Source organism: Rhipicephalus sanguineus, chromosome 3 (genome assembly GCF_013339695.2).
Source record: "Rhipicephalus sanguineus isolate Rsan-2018 chromosome 3, BIME_Rsan_1.4, whole genome shotgun sequence".
In the NCBI taxonomy this organism is placed as follows: domain Eukaryota; kingdom Metazoa; phylum Arthropoda; class Arachnida; order Ixodida; family Ixodidae; genus Rhipicephalus; species Rhipicephalus sanguineus.
In genome coordinates, this window is record NC_051178.1 from 130,984,824 (window position 1) to 130,993,034 (window position 8,211).

Sequence of the window (8,211 nt, forward strand, 5' to 3'; positions counted from 1 at the left end):
AACACCACAAGCGCTTTCTCACAACTGAAAGCTTTATTGCTTGAACAAAAAATATATCTAAACTAGTTCCCGCGCATGCGCATCGTGGGCAAGGCGAAAGGCAAAAACTAAAAGCTATTACTACAAAAGCAAGAACTATTACCCCAGTATTAATCAGTACCAACTAGCTCGCCTTTCCGTTTTGCAATGAAAAGTGTGTGTGTGTGTGTGTGTGTGTGTGTGGTGTGTGTGTGTGTGTGTGTGTGTGTGTGTGTGTGTGTGTGTGTGGTGTGTGTGTGTGTGTGTGTGTGCGTGTGTGCGTGCGTGCGTGCGTGCGTGCGTGTGTGTGTGTGTGTGCGTGCGTGCGTGCGTGCGTGCGTGCGTGAGTGTCCGGCTATAATCTAGCCAACATTCCCGTGTTTTTTGTACATACATAAAATTACAACCTTAAAAGAAAGCTGAAACGCAAATATTAACGAGCCTTGTTTGCACACGAACGCAAGTGCTAAAAGAGTACATTCACTGAAAGTGTACAGTCCTGTATGCATGTATAGAATGGTCACCCATCACACAGTAGTAGAAGAGTCCGCGCATACATAATTTTATGCGTACACACACAAAGACAACGTGGCCGCACCATTAGCCCAATAATGAAAAAGTGCAACGCAGGCAACAGAAAGCACGTGCTATTTCCTCGGTGCTGAACATGTGAGCTCCCAACATTAACGTTAGGTTCGGAGTAAGGTAATGGAAGGCAACGCTCTCGTTCAACAGTCAATGTGCAGTTGACTGAGAAGCTGACCTGGTCGGTGCGCATATCTGTGAATTGTTGTAACGAAGACTATTCGAGTTATGTGCTCATGTTACTCTCAGTAAAAGAGTGCACTGTTACACATATGCCTTCCTGAAGCAATTATTGTGTTTCAGCGCAGTTGTAGCGTTCTCGCAGTACCAATTCGATGGACGTTAATGAAACTATATAAGTTAAGCTAGTCAAAGAAGTAAGCATGAGTTCTACCAGCAGTCCAATATTCGCTTTTCTTTTTTTGCTCTTTTTTTTTAAAGAATGGAAGGAGAGGTGGCGCCGTTAGGGCGGCTACTTCATTTCTAGCATCGCTGAATTCTCTTCGCGAGGGTATCAACCTCTGGCATTTCCACACTCTTACTTTCAGCGCGGTCATCTATCTATCTATCTATCTATCTATCTATCTATCTATCTATCTATCTATCTATCTATCTATCTATCTATCTATCTATCTATCTATCTATCTATCTATCTATCTATCTATCTATCTATCTATCTATCTCGACATTTGCCCATCGATCTAGATGTCGATCTACTTATATATATCTTCACTTTTACAGTGCACAAGCACAAGGCGCACTCTATATACTACAACATACGACATCAGCCGACCTTTTTTTTTTTTTTTTCTTAATGACGTGATGTTTCACCACGCCGGTAGTTAAGCGCGCGCCTGTTCATAAATTTTCACGGCTGGATTTCTGCACTCCAGACACGCTTTAACGACTCGGCGAGAACAAGCTGCGGCGATAAATTCTCGTTTCACAGCGCTCGCCTTTTCTTGGCGGACATCTGCGCGCGCACGGGCGAAGCAGCGCACGAGCAGCGCTTTCCGTCTCTCTAATGGCGCGGCCACGTGTGGGCTTCAGAACGGCGGCAGCAGCTGCGAAATGGCCCTAACTCCGCCGGAAACGCGCACGACGCAGCTTCTCCGCACATCCGTGCCTAGCGACAGACGGCGACGATTGAAAGTCGTGTCGTAAGAGAATACGACACGCCGCGATTAGCGTTGCAGCGACTCGTCGCGCGGATTTTCACCTGAGGCGCAATACGAGATGGTTTCCTGTAATCCACCTGCGAACTAGATTGCAGGTACACTAACGCGGCAACGGGATTGTGCTTCTTAATCACCTTGTAACCGTGAATGTGGTTCATTTGCGTCTCTTATGTCGGAGAGTGACACGCGTCTGTCGGAATACGAAAGCGCGCGAGGCTTGCAGTCCCGGAAATGCGCGATATGGTGCACTTGACCCGCTGGTCGCGGGATCGAATCCCGGCCGCGGCGACCGCATTTCGATGGAAGCGAAATACTATGGTGCTTATATTTAGATGCATGTTAAGAATACCAGGTGGTCGAAATTTCCGAAGCCCTCCACTATGGCCTCTCATAATCGTATTGTGCTTCTGGGACGTAAAACCCAACACTTATTACTTATTATAGTGCACTTGACGAACAACGGAACGCAGAAGCAATGAGTGGTGCATCTATATCGCATCGATACATAAATAATACCCTTAAAAAGACCATAGTTGTATGCCTAAGTGTGTGCCCAACGCATGACTTTGTTGCCTATAAATTGCCACACAAGTTCCCATGCGCTGCTGCTCCTCAATTTGAATCTTTCACGCCAAAGCGAATAAGTTGGCGCGTGACGGCGTGGACCACTTTCTATTCTACGTCGCATGACGAGAGTGCCTTATCCTAAATATAGGTGGCGCCACTTGGATTTTCTTTTTTGTTTTATTCATTTTCTTGCCCTGAAAAGCTATCTTATCGCTATGACGACCAATTCGTTATTACAGGTGCTTAAACTTTCAACGTATACCAGACTTGATATTTTCCTTTTACGTTTCTTTGCGCAACGATGCCAGCACTTTCCTTCGCACTTGTTGAGCCTCGACCGAGCATTTGAAAGGTCTGCGGTGAGGCGAGATTTTTAGAGAAAACAGCGAGGCAGCTCTCATATGTGTACCACCACCGTAGCCAACTTGTTCTCCTCCTCCTCCTCTTTCTCTTGCTGCGTCTTCTAGTTATGATCATGATGAGGATGAGGGGTTTCGTTAGTAGTTAGTCAGTCAGTAGTTAGTTAGGTTAGTTAGTTAGTTAGTTAGTAGTTAGTTAGTAGTTAGTTAGTTAGTTAGTTAGTTAGTTAGTTAGTTAGTTAGTTAGTTAGTTAGTTAGTTAGTCAGTCAGTCAGTCAGTCAGTCAGTCAGTCAGTCAGTCAGTCAGTCAGTCAGTCAGTCAGTTAGTTAGTTAGTTAGTTAGTTAGTTAGTTAGTTAGTTAGTTAGTTAGTTAGTTAGTTAGTTAGTTAGTTAGTTAGTTAGTTAGTTAGTTAGTTAGTTAGTTAGTTAGTTAGTTAGTTAGTTAGTTAGTTAGTTAGTATGATGGGTATACATCTCAAGCACAGAAAACGCAGAAAGCAAGAAGACCAGGGACAATATATTTTAGCAGAAATATAACACTTACTACTACTACTACTGCTAATAATAATAATAATAATAATAATAATAATAATAATAATAATAATAATAATAATAATAATAATAATAATAATAATAATATCTGGGGTTTAACGTCCCAAAACCAGGATATGATTATGAGAGACGCCGTAGTGGAGGGCTCCGGAAATTTCGACCACCTGGGGTTCTTTAACGTGCACCTAAATCTAAGTACACGGGCCTCAAACATTTTCGCCTCCATCGAAAATGCAGCCGCCGCGGCCTACTACTACTATGCTGCCTGTGCGAATGCTACTACCAGTGCTACTATACTACTGATACTACTACTGCTATTTCTACTACTTGTACTTCTACTACAAATACTTCGAAATACAGATACTATACTAATATGTTCACGTGCACTAACCTCTGCTCACACTCTCAGATATGCATTCATTCTTAACAGTAATGCTCATATTTCTTTCTACACGGTTAATCAGTCGGATTTGTATAGGCTGACAATCGCCTGCGTTGCGATTCGCTTCTTTTCTATGTGTGTGTGTGTGCGCGCACGCGTAGCAGCGGAAGCAAAATGCAAACAGAATAATGCTAACGTGCTGCACAGGCAAAGCGCTGACAGGGCTGAAATGGGGCTCTGCTGAGTCGCTAGCTAGAACCGAGAGACCATCAAACCCAGGCCAGCAGCTACTCGCGTTTTCTTTTTACCTATTTTTATTCTTACTGCGCGACCCAGCTGCTCATGGCATTTCCGCTCGCGTATATCTTGTGCTAGCCAATTATTTTGGAGCTCGCTAAAAAAAAAATAATGTGAAAGCCGAGGGAGGGTGGTATCGAGCCACAAGAACAGGACAACGAAACTATGTAAAACCACTTCATTCTTCTGTTGTTTTTTTTCTCGCCATATCGGCGTTGTAGTTTTTTCCTCTGCTGAAGATTTCATCTAAGTTACAATAATTAAAAGCATAATCAGAACTTATGACTCTGTGTTGTCAGCATGCTCTTGCAAATTACGCAAACAGTCGAAATATTGCACTTTCATGCGAAACATTTTTTTATCTTGGTCGTATGAAGTGCTAACATCATTGTGATAGTATTGCCGTCCCACCATTTCTTTTGACGCGTCTGGGAACACCTTGTCGAAAATGATACAGCCAGTGCGAATCTTAATTTTCTATCCAGGGTCTTCCTTCTCTAACTAATTAATATTGACATGTCTTGAAAATCCTAACGCAATGAGCGCGGACTCAATTTAATTTAGTAACTATGGACAAGCGAGTCACAAGTTTTTGTTTTTTGTTTTATCGGATCATTTCTGTGTTTGACAATCTTAATTTGCTAGTATTATTCATTGCACTTCAGTCGTTTAAATAGGCATACAAATGTTCCAAGCATTATTGGCTCGACTTTTTTTGTGTCTGTGATGTTACGCCGAGCTTCTAAAAAAACTATGACTAGATGTCAAATTTCCTGCGAGGCTCTGACGGCCAGAAGCTATTTGCGCTTATATTAAACTTGGACACATATTAAACGAGGCCTGGAAATTTTAAAACGCGCACTCGCTCGGTGACTCTGCTCGGGAATACACTTGTGCTCGCTGTCTTCAGGAGACTTCGACAGTTCTTTAATAACATTGCAAATATTCGTTGGCCATCTTGGTGCTTTGGGGACAGTTCGGACGTTTTCCTTTGTTCGTGTCTGTTTACTGTTCTTGGTTCCCAGCTCTTGCGTACGTTCATCTCGCTATGGCAGTTTTTATTGTAATTATTCGTCAAACACGTCTGTATAGGTATTGCATTAATTATTGAGATGCGTTTCCCATCCTCCTCTCGCCAACTGAAGAAATAATTTGGCATAGTCGCGCGGAGATTCTGATCCCTGTGTCATCACGTTTTTCCTCTTCGTCCTTTTTTTTGTACATTTAATATAGCTTGTTAACCAAGCAAACGAAAAGAAAAAAGAAAAAGCTACGTGAACGCGTATCAGCCTTCTGCGCATGCTCAGTAAATGAGATATGCTACTTGAAGTAGAACGCGATGGGGGCCTACTTGCTTCTTTAGTTGAGTAATATGAAAAATGCGCTTAGGGTAACACAGGCGGTGTAACACACACGGGGTAACACACACGGGGGTAACGCACATGGGGGTAACGCACACGGGGGTAACACACACGGATTAACCACATGGTAACACAACGGGGGTAACACACACGGGTTAACACACGCGGGGTAACACACGTGAGATAACACAGGTGGGATAACACACACGGGATAACACATGCGGGGGTGACGCACACGGGTTAACACACGCGGGGTAACACACGAGGTGACACACACGGGGTAACACACACGGGGGTAACACACACGGGTTAACACACGCGGGGTAACACACGTGGGATAACACAGGTGGGATAACACACGCGGGATAACACATGCGGGGGTAACACACACGGGTTAACCACACGCGGGGTAACACACACGGGGGTAACACACACGAGTTAACACACGCGGGGTAACACACGTGAGATAACACAGGTGGGATAACACACACGGGATAACACATGCGGGGGTGACGCACACGGAACACACAAGGTGCATCACTGGTTATAACTGGTGCAACGTTGCCACTCCGCGCTTTTATTAGGTGGACGCGTTGATTGCAGTATAGTTAACGTTATTCTTTTTTTTTTATCCGTTTTTATCTCCCTCTCTTCCTTTCAGCATCACAGCAAACATATGTCTATAAAAGTTGCTCCACTACACTACACGGGGTTACCATGGCGCCCACGAAGTATGTGAGTGCTTGGTGTTACGTAATCGCAACTATACACCTTATATATGTGCTTGTCTCGCGTGCTTCTTAGGACTTCCGCGTAGGCGCGCATCTCTTTTCGTACATGACCTGCGCAAAGCGCTTACACTCATCCGAAGTGTTCTTTGATTATCGCCTTTTCGTTTTCGTCCTTGTCATTTTTGTTTTCCATTTTGTCTCCTGTCTCCGAAATGCCAGGAAGCGCTAATCCCGTCACATTAACAAGGTGTCCCAATGTCCCGCCGAACTTTCGAGACGCGTGTTCCCTTCGTAATCCTTCTTTCCGAAGGTCCGACTGCGTATTACTCGCGTCCGACGCGTCATTAGCGGCGACACTTGCGCCTCGAAGTGAAATGCCACAACCATTATCCCGGACAGTCTTTAAGAGGCTAAACCTGCTTTGAGTGTTATAGCTTGTGTAACAGTGTTTACATCTTCAACAGACTTCCTCTGACGTGGAACCATCGCTCGACCTCTATTTACAGAACAAGATGGTGCGGTGCTTTTCGATCGATTAGTGTTGTCCAATCGCGGTTCTTCTTGCTGCGAATTTTAGAATTTTTGTTCTAGCGAAACTGGGCATGCGCTACGATTTCTAGTTCTATGAAATTCATACCAAGTCCGAGATATTGGCCGCAGCAACCTTACGGGTATTTTTTTTTTATTTCGCTGGATCTCTATTTTACGAGGCTTTTCAAAAAAAGTGTTCCAAATTAGTTAGTTTTAATGATGATGCAGTTCTGAAGCCACTTTTTTTTTTCCTTGATTGCTTCTACCACATATGAAGCATACATTTTAGAACGATTCGGTTTAGTAACAAGACGAGCAGTGCATTAAAAATACACAAATTTTGTCCTTATTGATTCTAGCGAAGAAGCGTACATATATATTTAAAACAACCCTAGTTTATAGCTAAACAGGAAGTTATAAAAGAATTCGTTGATTCACTTTCTAATCGAAAGAGAAGGCCGGGCGAATGATTTATGCAAAGATAAAAAGCTCGTTATTAGAGGAGTTGATCACCGGTTCTTGACGGGGGAAAAAAAGAAGAGACTGATCGACTCACTAATTCTTCTGTAGAATAAGGATTTCCGGGCACTTTCATCGCGAGGAATGAAAACTCATCCTCCGGAAAGGGATACTGTTGTACACTTCTAATCATGTCCCGCTTAAAGTGCTAATTAAAGCCAGGAAACCGGGCTTCTTTCGTCTAGTTTCCTGGCTATATATAGTTAACCAGGACCTGATTAAGAGTGACACCCTTAACAGATGACCATGATTAGTGTGACAGTTTACGTCTAGCCGTCCGGCCAACGTGGAGCAAGCGTCTTTATCAATATCAAGCCGGGATACCTCACGCTTCATGTACGGCCGATCGTAAACAGCACGGCTTTTGTTATCAGCTTCGGTTAACGCGCTCTTTGGCAGTTCAGTTTCGGTTTTCCGGATGAAATTGACCAGAATTCATTACGCTGCCGGAAATCAGCAATCTCGTTTTTTTTGTTTTCTTCCTTTTTTTCTTTTTGCATGAATGAACAAATTATCAACCACTAAGATAACGTGTTTTAAGTATTCTGTTAGTACAAAACGTCTGCCTCTTTCCTTTAGAAACGATGATTAGCTTGATTCTCATAATTACTCGTCTAGTTAGTAAACAGAGAGCTCCATTTCGCCATTTTAGCTTAATAACTAAGCACATAAAAGTTTGCGACAGCTTCATATACGATTAGCCTTCCGTTTTATTCCTAAACGCCATCACTAACCGGTCTGATAGTTTTATAGAACGCAAGTGTAAGCATGCGTTAACTACTCAAATTCCCGGCGAAAAAAAAAAGACGTTTTAGTAATATTGGCACCGGAAAGTCTTCATAAATTATTACTGAACGTAACTGTAATCGAGTGGACGGAAATAAAAGCTTTCTTAAAGGCGCTTTCGATGCTCGTTTAAATACGACCTTCACTATTACATGCACTTTCTTTTGTCCTATGTTTACAGTTCGCTGTTCTTCAGCCGTAATAATCCAATCCATAAACTCATGGTTCCGAAGCAAGCAAGATGTCTCCCATATGCTTTATAAGCGTATAGACTTCAGCCACGCAATTTTATGGTCCCGGGGAAAAATAATTGGGGCTTGTTATAACCTTGATGGATCATCTAT